This window comes from Molossus molossus, unplaced genomic scaffold (genome assembly GCF_014108415.1).
Source record: "Molossus molossus isolate mMolMol1 unplaced genomic scaffold, mMolMol1.p scaffold_m16_p_10, whole genome shotgun sequence".
NCBI lineage: Eukaryota > Metazoa > Chordata > Mammalia > Chiroptera > Molossidae > Molossus > Molossus molossus.
In genome coordinates this window covers 1920035-1936719 of record NW_023425345.1, presented here as the reverse complement: position 1 = coordinate 1936719, position 16685 = coordinate 1920035, and the positions used below count along the sequence as shown (strand labels likewise).

General features: G+C 47.8%; 1 protein-coding gene across 5 annotated transcripts in view; it reads right to left on the bottom strand.

The window, feature by feature from the left end:
* TCF20 (transcription factor 20) overlaps window positions 1-12836 on the bottom strand; it is a 100144-nt gene extending 87308 nt beyond the window's left edge. For all 5 annotated transcript variants that reach the window (XM_036250893.1, XM_036250891.1, XM_036250892.1 and 2 more), the window contains exon 1: window positions 12812-12836. The gene's annotated coding sequence lies outside the window, so the exon portion shown is untranslated. The remainder of the gene's footprint in view (window positions 1-12811) is intronic.
* Window positions 12837-16685: the final 3849 nt, after the last annotated feature.

The following is a 16685-nucleotide window of genomic DNA, read 5'->3' as shown; positions in this document are numbered from 1 at the left end:
ATGAGAACCAAGTTCCCTGGCCCATATTCAAGGCCCATCACCAAACTATTCCCACCTCACTCTGGGCCTAACTCCTCCTGACTGGCCCTTCCCTGTAATCTCCAGGCCCTCTAAGAACTTGTGCTTTGCTATGTAATGTCACATACCTCCGAGCCTTGGTTCTTGGAGGGCCATTCATCCACTTGGCTCTCTCTCCAATCCATCCTTCTAGGTCCTGCTCACATGTCCCCTCCTCTAGAGCTCTGATATTCTCCCCACTTAACCCCGAAAAAAGCCTCTTCCCTAGTTCTCTCCTGGAACCCTGGCTCCACCCCTATCACAGCCTGATGGATCCTACATAAATTCTATAAATGTTAACTGTCCATGTCTGCCTCTCCCACAGACACCAAACTCCAGCAAAAGGGAAGATTATTTATTTTTGCACTTCTTATGTCTAGCATGGTATATACACTTAGCAATCTTTGCTGAATTGAAATATTTTTTTTCTTGAATTTTCTCTGCTGTCTCATTCTCGTAGGCTTCATTTGGCCTGTGTACTTCATCTTTAGGGGTAGACAACTTCCAGCAATTTTGCTGGCCAATACAGCAAAATTTTAAAGTTTTTTTCTGAAAGAGATACTTAATAAACAATGCAGGCTGCATCATTATTAATGTCCTTCACTCCAATTCAAATTTCTCCTATTCAGCATGTTAGAACTCAAATCTCCTTCCAAAAAAAATTCAACTAAAAGAAAATGGAAGATTCTACCTCTGTTAAACTCACATATCCTTTAGGAAGAAAAACAACAACCAGCAGCACTAAATTCAATGCAACATGTACATTTTTGTTCATCTGTTCACTAACGTACAGGTACCTGTAAGTCTGTTTCAGTCATTTATACTGACTGTGTATGTTGAGTTTACAGGACTTGTTTGACTAGAATCTTGAGGGCATGTTCTCCATACCTCCGTCATCAAGTAGGAATTATAGAACACAAATAAGTCTACTCCACTGTTCTAAAACTCTCCAGGAGGAATTCCCAGCTCTCCTCATGGGCAGAGTTCCTCGGTCTGTGCACCTACACCACGTAAAACCCCATCCAATCTCATCCGCGGTTTTCCTTTTCAGAGCTGAGGAATAGCCATCATTCTAACATACCTTAAGAATGTATCAAAAACTCATTGCTTAGAATACTTTACCAGGCTAAATGAACTCTGTTCATTTTCTCTGAATGTTTTCCCCATCCTTCAACCATTTTATTCATTTATAGGAATGCTTTGCAAGTTTTCTAAAAATCCAAATTTAATATTACTTTAATACCTACTATGGGAAAGGGACATGAAGATTAACCAGGCATGATCGCCATGGAAAAACAGACAATCTTGGGGTGAAATAGATACATTTTATAGTAACTGTAATTGAAGGATGAAGATAGAGGAGGAAGATAGCCCATTCCAGAGAAGAGGATAAGAGATAAAACACGTATTCGCTCTCCATGCACCCGTAAGCCATATGCTGGGCCTATAAAATAAAACAAAACACAGCTTTAACCGCAAGGACCTTAGAGCCTAGTGCAGTGGTGTTCAAAAATATTTTGCAGTTTTTCCAGCACAAATCTTACACAGTTACCCAAAAGATAAGAGAGCGATGACGAGAGCTGCTCTGGCTGGACTTGGAAAGAGGATGGATGACTCCCATCTCTTGTGCCCCAGCCAGGCCACCTGGGACCCAGATGCCTCAGCAAGCCAGGGACAGCCTAGCTCCCAGGGAATAAGCGTGGCCCCCACTTCTCCATGCTGTTTTGATACAACACTTAGAACACTGCCACCTACCTAACGCAGTGAATGCTACAAAAGAATGGGTTAAATAAAACTGAGAGCTGTGCAGTGATGTACAAATCACTGGTCTAATGCAAAAGGATGGCAGAGGCATATGGGGAAGGAGAACTGCCAGGCATGAGGCAGGAAAGGCTTGAGTTCAAATCATTGGAATCCAAAACTAGACAGAATTATAAAGGTCTGACCAGTTTCTCAAAAATCCCAGAAGGAAGAAAGCTCAGCTTAACTACTTTTTACTTTTCCCCTGCAATTCTTGCTTCCTTAGCTGGCTCCATCTGCCTTCCACGGCAGTTCCCGACCTCTTTGCTACAGCCTTCCAGCTTCCAGCTTCCCACTTCGCTCCTGTCCCTGAGCACAGCACCTTCACAGAACACACGGAAAAGCACTCTTTGCCGTCCCACTCCCCAGCCTATCTGCTCCAGCCCACACACATCTGCTTTCCTCTGGGAGGAGGAGTCCTTGCTCTCCAAAGCCAGGCCCCTGGAGACCCTTGGGCCCAGGTTCTCCAGGAAAGCCCTCAACCCAGTACTCTAAGGATCCTTCCCACCTCAATTACACAGGGTCAAGGTTCTGTTCGTTTATCTATCTATCTATCTATCTATCTATCTATCTATCTATCTATCTATCTATCTTCTCTCGACTCCAGATTCTCCCTGCAGCTCCCTTTTACTTACCAGCCAAACTTTAGGACAGTCTGACTCCGTCTCCAATTCTCCACCTCTTTCTCATCAATACAGAACCACTGGGTTTTAGTCATCCCCTCCCTCCCAACTACACACCTCACACTCCTGGCTACTGCCTCTGCCTTGAAGCACTCTCTTTCCTTATGCCATGCTTCTGCGTTTCCCTCCTAACCTGTCTGGTTGCATCCTCTCTGCTCTTTAAATGCTGCCCTATTCCCTTAAATGCTCACATTCCTCAGAATTTTGTCCTGATCCTCTGAGCACTTGTCATTATTAGCAACAATAACATAACTAAGGGGGTAGGGTAGAGTGGCATCTAAAACTATAAAACCTTCTAGGGGCTGAGCTCCATAATATCCCTGTTACTGGCGACAAACTCCCATCACTCAGGGACAAAGTAACCACTTCTCTACATACTCACATTCCTTGTTTACCCCCAGAGCAATCTCACCTACTCCTAGGCTGACGCACAGGCGCTAACTTCCAAGTTTTAGTCTATAGCCGGCTCCATCTCCTCAATGTTAGATCTGTTCCTCAGACTCCTGATGCCTTCCTTACAAGCACCTCAAACTTAAGTCCAAAACAAGTTCATCACTTTATCCCCTACCCAAATCTTCTCTTTCTCCACTGCTTTCTCCTTCAATGAATGGCACCACCATCACCTAGTTTCCAAGCCAGAAGTCTTGACTGTCCTTGACCCTCCTCCTTCTCCCTCACAAGTCCACCTCCTCAACCATTCTCATCCCATCACCACCATCCACACACAATACCTTCTTAGTCAGTACCCACTCTGTGTCAAACACTGCTATAGACATTAAGCAGTGAACAAGAAACCAATCTTAATCCTAGAGAGAGGAGACAGGTAGCAAATAAATGACAAGATCATTTCAGATGGTGATAAAGTAATGACTAAAATAAAGTAGGGTGAGGTGGTGGGGCATTACTTTAGACAGGGAAGGTCAAAGAAAACCTGTCAGAGAAAGAAATATTTAACTGAACCTGAATGACAAACAGGGATTTGTCTCATAGGGATTTGGGAGGCAGAGTGCTCCCAGCAGAGGGAGGAGCCAGGTGTAAGGTCCTCAGTTAGAAATGAACTTGAGCTGTTGAGAAACAGTGGGAAGGTTGGAACTTAGGGAGCAAGGGGGAGCCAGGTTAAAGGGGCTCAGAGGGTGGCAGGGGTCAGACAGGCCCTTGCTGCCACCATGAAAACAGTGAAAAACTACAGGAAGGTACTTGTAGAAAGACAAATGAGATAACCCAATCAGATTTTAAAGATCATTTTAGCTGATAAATGGAAAATGGTTTGGGAGGAGGTCAAAAACAAGGGGTTGGAAAACCAGTCAGGAGGTTAATAATATAGTAGTCCAGATAAAAGGAGATGGTGTTTGAAATGGGAGGGAACAAATTTGGGATATAATTTGGACATAAAGTGAAATAGAACTTGCTGGGAGATTAAACATTGAGAGTCAGGAGGAGGGAGGAATCTAGGACAATTTCCTAGGTTGTTTTTAGGTATAATTTACATACAGTAAAATCACAGAGCATATGATTCTATCAGATTTGATGAATGCCTATGAAGACTCAGAACATTTCCACCACTCTACAAAGTCCTCTTGTCCTCTCCCAGTCAATCTCCTTCCACCCAAGAAGCAACCACTGATCTGATTTCCAGTATCATGGATTACTTATGCTTATTCTAGAATGTCTTATGAACAGGATCATCCTTTATGTACTTTTTTGTCTGGCTTTTCACTCAGTATAATATGTGTGAGATTCATCCTTATAACATGTATCAGTAGTCTGTTCCTTTTTATTGCTGAGTGGCCTTTCACTATACGAATATAGCAGTTTGTCTATCCATTCTTCTCCTGGTGGACATCTGAACTCTTTCCAGTTTGGGGCTATCATGAATAAAGCTGCTGTCCTGGCCAGGGAGCTCAGCGGGTTGGAGTGTTAGTCTGATACACCAAGATTGCAGGTTGGATCTCCAGTGAGGGCACACGCAAGCAGCAACCAATGAACGCACAAGTGGAACAACAAACCCACGTGCCTCTCATAAAGCTGCTATGAGCATTCTTGTACAAGGCCTATTTGTGGACATGTATTTTCATTTCTCTTGCATAAACATCTAGAAATGGAAGTTCCCAGTCACAGGGTAGACATACATTCAACTTTCTGAGAAACTCCCAGTTTTCCGAAGCGGTGGCATCATTTTATATTCTCCTGAGCATACACATCTGAGTTCTGGCTGCCTGACTCCTAGCTTTTGAAGACATTCCACCTATGCCACAAACTCACATTACTCCAACTCCCCCAAGGACACTTTCCCTCCTTTCCCCTTCCCCTTTGCTGCCTGTCTCCTGCTATTTATTCATTCAGCACATATCCTGAAGGATGAGAAAAGGCTGGGATGGCCAGTGTTCTGGGCAGAGGAATTAGCATAGTCCCCAGGGTGGTGCCTTCAGGAGACCGAGAGAAAGTGAACGTGGCTGGAGGGTAGCAAGCAAAAGCAGTAGGAGAGGTGGTCAGAAAGGTGGACAGGGGCCGGGGTATTCAGGGCCCTGTGGGAAATGGTAAGGAGTTTGGATTATCTTCTAAGTACTATGAAAAACTGTTAAAAGAGATTTTAAGTGGAACTGAGACAGGCAACTCTTGGCTACTCTGGGCAAAGTGGAATCAAGACAGGCAGGAGTAGAAATGAGGAGGCCATGGAAGCAGCAGGAGAGGATGGTGGCTCAGAGGGTAGTAGCTGCAAAGCAGAGTTAGCCAGATTATGGACATGGTACCGACAGTAACTGGGTGATGGATTACATGTAGAGGGTGCAAAGAAAAGGAGGAATCTGACTTGAAAACTGTGGATGATAAAGCCACTTAGGGAGAAGGGAAAAAGTAGAGGAGAGTTTCTGGGGAATATGTTTTCAGTTTTGGACTGTGAAGCTCAAGTTACTGATGAGATATGAAGCAGCAGCGTCAGGCAGGAATTGGAGGAGCTAGGAGAGGTCTGGCTGAAGATATCAATGTGGGGAGGTCAGCTTATGAACAATCATGAAAGTCTGCAGACATCTGAGAGTACTGGGGACAGGGTCCAGAGAACGCCAAGTACAGAGATGGAAAGAGACAGCTGAGAGACAAGTGGGTGATGAGGAAGCGAATGGTCCTCCTTTGAGAAGCCTCCTGAGATCTTCCAAGTCAGGGTTACATGTCATGGAACGGCACCGTGTCCTCCCCCATCAGAGCACTTTTGATATCTCTGTTTAATTGCTTTTCTCTATTGGGCAAACATTTGAAGACAGAAAAGCCCTAGGTTCGACTCTAGTCCAGTGTCTTGGTACACAGCACAATGTGGAATGTTTGTTTATGGAAAACTACCATCCAATGAGTGTCCCCTGTGGGTGGTACACTCCACTATACGCTCTTCTTATCTTAGCTCCTTTCCCAACGCCCTGAGGATGGGATACCTCCATGTTACACATGAGGCAACTGTGGTGCAGGCAAAACGCCCAAGGTCACTGCTAATGAGTGATGGAGCCAGACTGAGGCCACACATTTTCCTTCAATGCTCTGCTGCCTCCATAAAGTGGCCATCACATGGACTTTTACAGCAGAGTGCTCTCTCACTTTACTGCCAAAGGCATACAAAACCTGCCCCCAGGTAATTGGCCCACCAGAGCACTAAGTCAGGGAAATGTCCAGGGAAGCAGCCTTGCTTCTCAAGAATCCCTGCTGTTGTCAGGCACAGTGAATGATCCCCAAGCTCCCAAAGTAATGCTTCATATTTAGGGTGCTTCTAAATGTAGAAGTGAAATCCTCCCTGAAACTGAAACCTGGAGGTGAAAATTCAGGACTGCCAGGGCCTCGACTCAAATTCTAGAACTCAATTTTAAGCCACCTGTCAGACATCTTCCCCCTACATCTAAGGGACCTTATTCTAACTTCACAACTAATGCTAAATGTGGCAAAGAGCTTCTCCATGTCATCCATTCTGGACCAAAACATAACCAGGATATGACTATGTCTCAGTGGGGCCCAAGAAACCAACACTGCGTATCTTTGTGAAAAGTAACAGTGGTACAATTTTCTCTGTCCATCCTCTGCTTTCAAGATTGATGTGCAGTCTTTTCCCTGACTTTTTTTTTTTTTTTTAATTCTTATTTATTGATTTGAGAGGCAGAAAGACAGAGATTTGTTGTTCCATTCATTTATGCATTCATTGGCAGATTCTTTTATGTGCTCTGACTGGGGATTGAACCCGCAACCTTGGCATTATCAGGGACAGTGCATTAACCAGCTGAGCAACCCGGCCAGGGCTTTTCCCTAAGTGAGTACATTAGCACCCAGAGGCTTCCTTTCTTTTCTACTCAAGAGCAACCACTATCAATCCTCTGGGGAGAGCATGGGCTACCGTAGAAAAGAACAGGGTCCTAGACTTGACTCTGTCAGTGTAAAGCCTCATAACTTGGGGCAAGTCACCATCTTCTCAGCATCGTTCCTGAGTTGTAAAGCTGAAGGGCCAAACTAGAGAATTTCTTAGGTTTCTTTACACTTCATATAATTCTATAGTCAGAGCGCATAGAAGGGGTGGGTGAAGGTATGTATGTAGGTCACGGCCGGCTGGCTAGGAAAGCAGGGGAGGATGGACCCCCTGGGCTACGGGTAAGGAAGCCAGCCTGTCTGATCTGTGCTGTCTCCTTCCCTGCCAGAGCCCTTGCTCTCAGCTATCCTGCTTCCCTCAACAGCTCCCTCCACCCACCAGACAAGTTCCACTTGGATCCTTTATTTGAAGCAACACTTTAGCACAGTGCTAATAGTTGCTGGTTTCACTTGAAGCTTTAATAAAGTACAATGATTATAACACCCCAATCCAACTCCCTGATCAAGAAACATACACACAACTAAAGGATGTTTCTAATAATGCCTAGCACCCACCAATATTTTAACGCATCTCTACATTTTTTATTGGAACGATTAAAGAAAAAAGAAAAGAAGACAACATTCCTCTTTCCTACCCTTTAAAAGATACTGTTAATGATCCCCCTTAACATCTTTTTAAAAAAATATGTTTTTATTGATTTTTGAGAAAGAAAGAGAGAGAAAGAAACATTAATTGGCTGCCTCCTGCATGTCCTCTACTAGGGATTGAGCCCAAAACTTGGGCATATGCCCTGACTGGGAGTCGAACCCGGACCTCTCAGTCCATGGAAGATGCTCAATCCACTGGGCCATACTGGCTGGACGCACTTAAGCTTTTTGGAGCTAGGTCCCATTCACAAAGCATAAAGATATAACAGAGGAAGGCTTCAGTCAACTCTCCTCTATTCTTTGGATTAAATTCTCAAGATGCTCAGGGCTAAAGCAATTTATTTACTTTGTTTAATGACATTTCCACCTATCCCACAGACCAAGTTTGACTGCCCTACTGGCAAAAAAAAAAAAAAGGCTTCAGAAGCAGGACCATCTTCACTGTTTTGTATTCTCTTCAATAGCTATTATCACCACCTGACGTTCATTTTTTTTCCCTTTATCCTCACCCGAGGACACTTTTGCATTTATCTTCAGATGGAGCGGGAGAGAGAGAGGGGGTAAGAGAGAGAGAGAGAAACATCGATGTGAGAGAGACACATCAACTGTTCGCCACCACATGACCCCAACCAGGGCTGGGGACAAATTGCAACCGAGGTACGTGCCCTTAGCGGACACCGAACCCAGGACTCTCTGATCCGCAAACTGATGTTCCAACTGCTGTGCCAAACTGGCCAGGGCGTGATGTTCATGTTGATGGACTGTTTATAGTCTGTCTCTGGAGCAGGCCCCTTCCCTATCTTGCCCACCACTGCATCTCCCACCTAGAACAGCGTCTACAAATACTTGTTAATGAAAATTACAACACAACATACAGAGGACCTTAATCCATATTCAAGGATGTCATGTTCAAACATGGAACCACCTTTCCATCAGACTGACAGTCAAGTGTTCCAATGAACTTCCAACCCTCTCCTACAGAACAGCATACATGTACACACTGCAACACGGATATTTTCCCATAGCTAACCTTTTCTTTTTCAAATTCCCCACAATGAAGCATTAGATATACCAATAAATCACCTTACAGTTCATCTTCCTGCTGGGTCGTGCACATTACCTACAAAGCAAACAGCTCTAACACAGAAAGTCCTGATTGTCGCCTTGAGAACCTTTTCACCCATACCGCATGTATCGCAGGTATTAAAAGGACTTCAACAGCCTAACTAATAAAAAAGCACCCAGTCTAAGTGCAATGTGCCCAAATTATGCGCTATGAAAGCCTTGATTTCATTACATAGTTGACCCTTGAACAATATGGGTTTGAACTGTGCGGGTCCACTTATATGCAGATTTCTTTTCAATAAATACTGTAAATGTATTTTCCTAATAACATTTTATTTCCTCCAGCTTACTTTATTGCAAGACTACTATATATATCATAGAAAATATGTGTTAATCAACTGTTTGTTATTGGTCAAGCTTCTGGTCAACAGTAGGCTATTGGTAAAGGTGGTGGGGAGTCAATGTTATATGCTGGGAGGTCCCGGAATCAGTGCCCCAACCCATGTTGTTCAAGGGTCAACTGTATTATATTTCAAATGTATAACTGATGTACATACAGTTTTCCTCTGATATAAACAGGGTTTAATTGTTTTGCTTTATTTTGTTACTTTTACCTCCACAAAAAGAAAATGAAGGCAGCAGAGTCAGAAGCCTCAGGCAGATCTAATGAGCACTAAAATGCCTTGAACACAAACCCCCATGAGGAAGAGTACCTAATACATACTGGGGAAAGGACTGTCTTTTATAAATGCATGTTTTGAGTCCCATTTGTTCAAACTGAGAGCAATCACCAGATAACATGATTCCTATGCACTGTAAACCAGTAACAGACAAGAGACAGCCCCTTATGTATTATACCACTTTTTAAACTGATAAAAGAATCCAGCCCTGGACAGAATTGCAGAAATGGGTATGAAAGAGAAACATTTTAGATTAAATTTCAGAAGCATAGGCAAAATTGGCCAGGTATGGGGAAAGCGAAAGTTTAGAAAACTACCAGGGGTCACTAAACCAGATGGCACAGTCATAAAAATCATGCTTTCCAGTAATATTTTGTCCAAGTCCAAGTTTCAAGTTCATTATAACTTTTAAAAAGATGGAAATATGGATTTCAAGACCAATCTACCACTAGCTGATTTTGCCTTGAGCAGGCACTGAGCTATACAAAGGCTTTGGCGCCAAGGGGAAGAAGGTGATATCCAAGCCCTGACCGCTCACTAGTTCTATGACCTCTCAAGAAAAGGAGAGGATCCACCTCTCAGGTCTGCTGGGTGGATTTTTTAAGGCAACTTAAAATAACTTAAATACAACACAATCAAGCATATTAAATCTTTAAAAAACAAAACAAAACAAATGTTAGCATCCTTTCCTATCTATCTGAAGAGAAGGTTGAACTCACCAGAAGTAGTCCAACTCTAACTTCTAGTTCTAAATAGATGTGATTTCAACTATATTTCATTCCATACTACTAAAAGGTTATAAAATCTAAAACCTAAAAGATGTCTCCTGACATCTTAGTAACTTGGCAACCTTCTCTCACATATATAAACACACAAATTATCTTTGTAGAATAAAAGTTTTATAACTTTTCCTTGTAACATAAATGTAAATATACACATGATAACTGCTTACAATTTAAGGAACTAGGGCTTTTAAAATTCCAACAAAGTTATAATTTAAATATCAATGTAGAGTAAACTGCTTATTTGGGAAACTCCAAGTAATTGATAGCTGCAGAGCTGTATAAAAGTGACCTAAGTGATAGGTCTGGTGTTAACAAACAAGAAAAATTGTACCCATCTGTCTTCTAAGTCAGCAGCACTTACCAATGCGGACTCTCTTTTTGAAAATGTTCGTACAGATTGCATAAAAAAGTAACCCAAGAAAGACTATTACACCACATTAGGCACATGTCCTTCAAGCATCACAGTACTAGAAATTTAAGACAAGACCAACTTCTGAGGCGGGTCTAGAAGGACTAACCAGTCAGAAGCATGGCCTAAGGCCCTCGCACACCATAAAAATCAGTAAAACTAATTGGGGTTCTTCAACATCTGAGAGGAAGCATCCAGCTGCCATTAAGGAATAAATTGGGGATGCAAATAATTAGTGCACCCTGAGGTGATAGTTAATTCCACTAGCATGCCATTTCACAGGACATATGTATTATGAAATTCCACTTTATCCCTACTCTGAGAATACTGAAGCTGGAAATTTCAAAAGTTAGCCAAAAGCTAAATATCCCTCGAAAGAACTTTTAAAAAATCCCTCCCTCGTCCCCTAGAAAGATCTTGGAATTCCTTGGAGCCAACAACACACAGACCCAAATACACTTGCGTTACCCGCAGGTCCAAGCAGTCAAATGTCCCCTAAAATCTTTTCCCTGATAACTTCTTGCTCAAAGACAAAAAATACAAGACACATTCAGAAGAAGCTAAAATACAATATACTTTCCGAGAAGCACAGAATGGCATCTGGGATTTGAGGAAAAACTGTACACTGACCAAGTTTTATGCTCTGTTGAAGTAGTAAGTGGCTGGAAGCTAAAAAGTGAGACAGGCTTTTAAAAGCCAGGTAAGGTACTGCCTGCATTTCTCAGGAGGGTGGCTTCTGGCTAAAACAAAAGCACAAGACAGGAGAGACCAAAAAAAAAAAACCCACAAAAAACAAAATACAATACAACAACAAAAAACCAACAACAATAAAAACCCACAAAAACAAACATAAAAACACCTACCCCAAACCCCTGTAATGTTTGCTCTGGAACGGAGTTCTCTCATTTAACAGATGAAGACATTGGAGCCTTGAGAGGGTAGGTAACTTGGCCAAGGTTACAGTTTATTGGTGATAAAGCTGGAGGTAGATTTCTGGTCTCCTAGGTTTGGACTTCAGTGCACTTTCCCACTCCACCAAGCTGCCACCCCATGTAAGATGTTTCATAAAACTCCTCACTGAAGCTGTTAACATAAGGGTCCAATTATCATCCAAAGATCTGCCTGTTAGATAATAGCTCAAAATTCCATCCATTTTACAGCAGTTACCAGAGTCATCTAATCTTTGAAAGAAAAGGGGGGGGGGGAGGCAGAAGAAAGAGAGAGGGAGGAAATCCTAATTTTGACCTGTCCCCTAAAGACAAACTAAAGGATTTCACACAAGCAGACAGTTCTTAGTATCCACAACCACAAAAACAGACAATAATCCCCACCCACAGGCCTAGGAAGGCGGCTGCTTTTCGGAACCCCCCCTCCCCCCGCCCAACTCTCTAAATTCTCCACTCCCATCCCAGCGCACAGGAGACATTCTGCCTCCCGCCGTTGCCACAGCGAGCAGGGCCGATCAGCCACCCTCTTGCAACACCACTTTCCCCCCCAAAAGGGAAGGGAAGCTGGGAGCCTCGGGCACCCAAAAGAGCGCCCGATCGCACGCGGGAACCACCGGATCAAACACCCCGCCAGCCCTGCTCACCGCCGCGGGGGAGAGGGAGAAAACCGCACGCAGGAAGTGTGTCCTGCGCTCGGCTCCCCGCCCCTCCCTGCGCCGAGACCTTACGCCCGGCCAGCCGGTACCTGCCCTCCGCCCCCAACAGGCGAGAAGCAGCCGCGTCCACATGGCTTCAGGTGTTCACATGGCAATAAACGGGCCCCTGTCCCTCCCGTGGGCCGGGCACGCTCCGACTCCCGGGCGCCCCGGTGCCGCTCCCGTCCTCCCGTCCGACCCCTCCCAGCCCCTCGCCCCCAGCCCGCAGAGAAGAGGTGAACGCAGCACGATCCCCGAGGCGATCAGGGGCCCTGGGGCGGGCGGCGCTGACCCCGCCGACCCCCGGGCACCGCCCGCTCGCAGCCTTCTTGGCACCTGAGGCAGCGACGAGCAGGTACCCCCGCCACCTACAGGCTAGGGCCGATGCCCAAGCCCTGCGGGACTCCCAGGCCGGACCGAGACCCCTCACGCCCTGATGCCAGGCCGGGCCCCTTCCCCTCAGCGACCCTCTAGGCCAGGCCAGACCGCTCCTCTGCACCCCGGGTCGGGCCGGACCATTCCTCCCAACATCCCGAGCCCCGGCCTCGGAGTCCAGTGATCTTACCACTCCCGGTTCGGGCCGGGCAAGGACCTCTGTCTCCAGCACCCGAAGCCGGACATCCCGGCCTGGCCCCAACCACTCAGCCCTGGCCCCAGCCTCACAGCCCTAGCCCCTACCCCCACCCTCCACCCCGGGCGGCGGTTACCTGCGGGAGCCCCCCGCCCGGTCCCTCGGCCTCGGCCGGGGGCGGGAGGGGAGGGAGCGGCGGCAGGCGGCGCTGCGCGGGGTGGGGGTGGGGGAGTCTCCGCCGCCTCCAGCTCGGGCGCCCGGGCCGGCGGCGGGGCGGGCCGGGGCCGCGGCCCCTCGAGGCTCGCTCCGGCCCGCGCGCTCGCTCCCCGGTCGGGCGCGCCTCAGGGCGGGCTCCCCCGGCGGAGGCCGCGGCCGCCTCGCAGGGGCGGAAAGCCGCTCGATTCGGGATTTTTTCTCTCCATTCTCCCAACACACAGGAAATAACAGAGCGTCAGGTGACGGTGCGCGGCCAATGAGAAGGCTCGGGGCTGCGGCGCGCGGGCGGGCGGGAGGGCGCGCGGCGGGGGCGGGGCGGCAGGGGGCGGGGCCGGCGCGCGCGCGCGTGCCCACCCGCGTGCGGCGGCGCCTAGGCCTGCGCGCGCCGCGCCGACCCCGGCCCGACGACGGGGGCACGCGGGGTTGCTCTCAGCAACTGGGGGGCGCGGCGTGAGCGTCCTGCCGCCTGCCCAGTGCCATCTCGGCCCGCAGCTCCGGTCCGTCCGTCTTGGGAGTGGCCGCGAGCCAACTTTCTGGGGAGTTCGTGGCCCGGAATCTCTCTGGGATTTCTGGAGTTCCCTGGGCCTCCAACGTCAGAATCACATCTGGCAGCCGAGGGAGTCCGCGAACCAGGGCCGACCTCCTCCTGGTAACCTGTTCAGTTGGGCTGGGCCAGAGGGGCGGCTCTTGCCAGGCAAACGCCCTCCGCGCCCCGCAGAGCCGGTTCCCTTGCCGCCTCCACGCCTTGGCCCCTCGTGCCCTTGGATGAATTCTTGGGCTCTCAGTTCCCCTCGCTTTCATGAAACGAGTGGGGAGGCCACCAACTTCGCCTGTGAAATAATGTGCTCACCAAATGCCAGTTGTCTTCGCCTGCGGCGGCATTAAAACCTGCAATGCCTGGTTGGCTGGATCCAGAGTCCAGAATTAATTTGGTGATAAGGTGGAGGATTTGTGGTGCCAAGGCCTCCGGCTGTTCCCAGACTTCCTTCACAAATCTCATGTATGTTTTATGGAGCAAAGGAAGGGTTTGGCTTTTTTCGGAAAGGCTTGACTTTGTTCAAGAAAATCTCAGTGGTACAACCACCACTGAGATGTTAGTGCTGTGTGACCCACTGCTGTCAAAAATTAGGCCAGTGAGGATGTGTTTGGAGTGTTTATGATTCTGCCTGTGACTCACCTGGATACCTGGCCAGGTTCTCTCCCTACTCTGGGCCTCGGTTTCCCTTTGGCACAATGGGAATGGGGAGATGTCTCTAATGGTGGCTAAAATTGTTGATTCTAAAGTAGGCCCCCATCTGCCCTAAATGTTAGAGTAGCTCCTTTTCTGAAGCAACCCAACTTGAAAGTAAATTGGGATTGGAAAAGTACTTTGCACAGCAGGTGAAGACTGATAGGAACCAGGTGTGGCCTGGGGCTCAGATTTAGGTACATTTGAGGTACACAGCTCCCCAGGGCCTGGCTCTACCCTTTCACCTCTCACCCCACCTAGCCAGACACATTAACACTTTGCCTTGCTTTAGGCCACCCAAGGAGGGTCCTGGCTGTGGCTACACCTATCCCCAGTATAGGGATCTCAGGCAGGGCCTGAGTTGGTTGTAGCACCTCAGGAGGATATTGAGTGAGGAAGGCAGTGATTTCTCCTGGCTTTTGTCCAATCTCACAAAGTGGGGGCCAGCTCCAATGTGGGTCAAGGCTATTCTTGAAGACTTGGTTCCCAACACCTCCTGCATGCCAGGCGGGATGCGGGCTCTTCCGGGGCAGAGCTGAATAGGCTGTGGGGCCCTGCCCTTTGGCTGTTCCCATTGTTCTGTGAGTTTCATTTTCAAATTCTTTGGCACCAACACTTTTAAAAAGACCAGTGCTGGCTTCTGCGTGGATCAGGGCTGCAAAGGGAAAGGTTGGGGCACCCTCAATTTCTTGAGAGAACTCATGAAGCAAAGGAAGGTCCTCTTATTGTCTCCTGCCCATCATTCCTCCCTTCCTTTCCCCTCTTCCTCAGCTCACTCAGGTTTCAAACTGGGAGACGAACATGAAATGAACGGTGGAAAAGGGAAAGAATGCAGACAGATAACTGGAGCCCAGGCTCTTGCTTGCTCCTGCCTCCTGCCCTGGGGCTGATCGGTAGCCCCCTCCCACCCCTTTGGACCCTGCTGGAACACTGCCCAGCCCACCCCCACCTGGAAACTTCCCAGTCCTAGGGCTAGACCAGCCTCAGCTTCTTCACCACTGGCAGTCTGTCACTTTTCCTTTCAGTACCATTTGGAAAAGGAACACATTGGGTTTTATTTCCAACAGACAGATTCGGTGTACTCGGGTTGTGTGGCCTCAGCCAATTCATTTCACCTCTCTGAACCTTGGTTCCCTCAGCTATAAAATGGAGATAATATGACCTCACTCATAACATAGGCATTATGAGAATCTAGACATCGGCATTACAAACTCAGCACACTAGGCACATGTGAACAATAGCTACAGTTCTCTGCTGTGAACACACTATGACACATGAGGAGACGCTGGCGCAGAGAGGTTAAATCACTGCCCCAAATCCCACAATGGCCAGAGCTCAGTACTGGGAGCCTCCTCCTCTCTGATCATGTTTAGCATCTTCTTTTGTTCTCTCATTGTCTCTCATCTGCAAAAACCCTGTTTCCTTCCACACTTGAAGAAAAAAACATTAGATTCATTATGGGGTTTTTTTTCCCCCTCTCCTAACCCAGTCCACTCAAAAAATACTTATTGAACTGAATCAGTGGTTTCAATTCCAGAAGCAAAATTAATCCTTTCCCTCCTCCTCTGGCTCAGAGATGGCTTTTGGAAACCCTGTGTCACTCCCTTTATTACAAACTCCTCTGCCCTCCTCCCAGCGCCTGGGCCACTCTGGGATTACAAATGGAGCCTTCTGCCTCTAGGTCACTGATTCCGCTACCATGTGTCAGTGCGGATTGATTGAGGAGACTGGCCCTGCCCGGCAGATCAGTGACTTGTGTGAAGTGAGCCACGTGTCGCGCCTTCAGTGGCAGGCAGGATGTCCTTCCTCTCACTCGCAGGCTCTGGAGCACACGTGCGGCCCTCACCTTTCTCCTCTGCGGGCCCAGCTCCTTCCTCTCAGCAGGGGCCTCCTGCTGGCTCAAGCACACCAAGAGACTGGCCTGGAATGCTGGCTCCTAGTTCTCCAGAGAAAACTGACGAGAGCCTCGGGTTACCAGAGAGGGGAACACCCCACAGCATCCTACGGAGCCTGTCCCAAGCCAGGCACTTCCCCCGGGCAAAGCAGATGGAAGCAGAGCACACAGACAGCAGGCTGGCCAGATCCTTCGTGGTATGCTTCATTCCACACACAGCACCTGCTGGGTGCTAGGCTTCAGCCCTGATGAAGAGGGCACAGGGGCTTCGAATCAGTCTTTCTGGGGCAAGGACAGGGCTGGCTACAGGGCTAAAGGGGTTGGGGAGGCTCCAGGTGGCAGGGAATACCAAGACTTAGCAGTGTGGGGACAGCCCCTGGCTTCCCAGGAGGGCTGTGCCCAGTGTAGGGCTAGGGGAATGAGGTGAGGCTTCGGAGCAGGGCAAGGGTGTGATCCTGCAGGGCCGGGTATCTGACATGTGGTGTGAATTTGTATCGCAGGATCTCAGTGACCTCTGCTCAGGAGGTGTGCCCCTCTTCCTCCAGGATGGAAGTTGTGGCTCCCTCCTTAGCCCCTATGCAGAGTAGGGAACCACATCCATAAAAATGTTAACATTCATATCGAAACAGCCCACAGAAATGCAGGATTACTGTGAACAGGCACTGTGTGTTC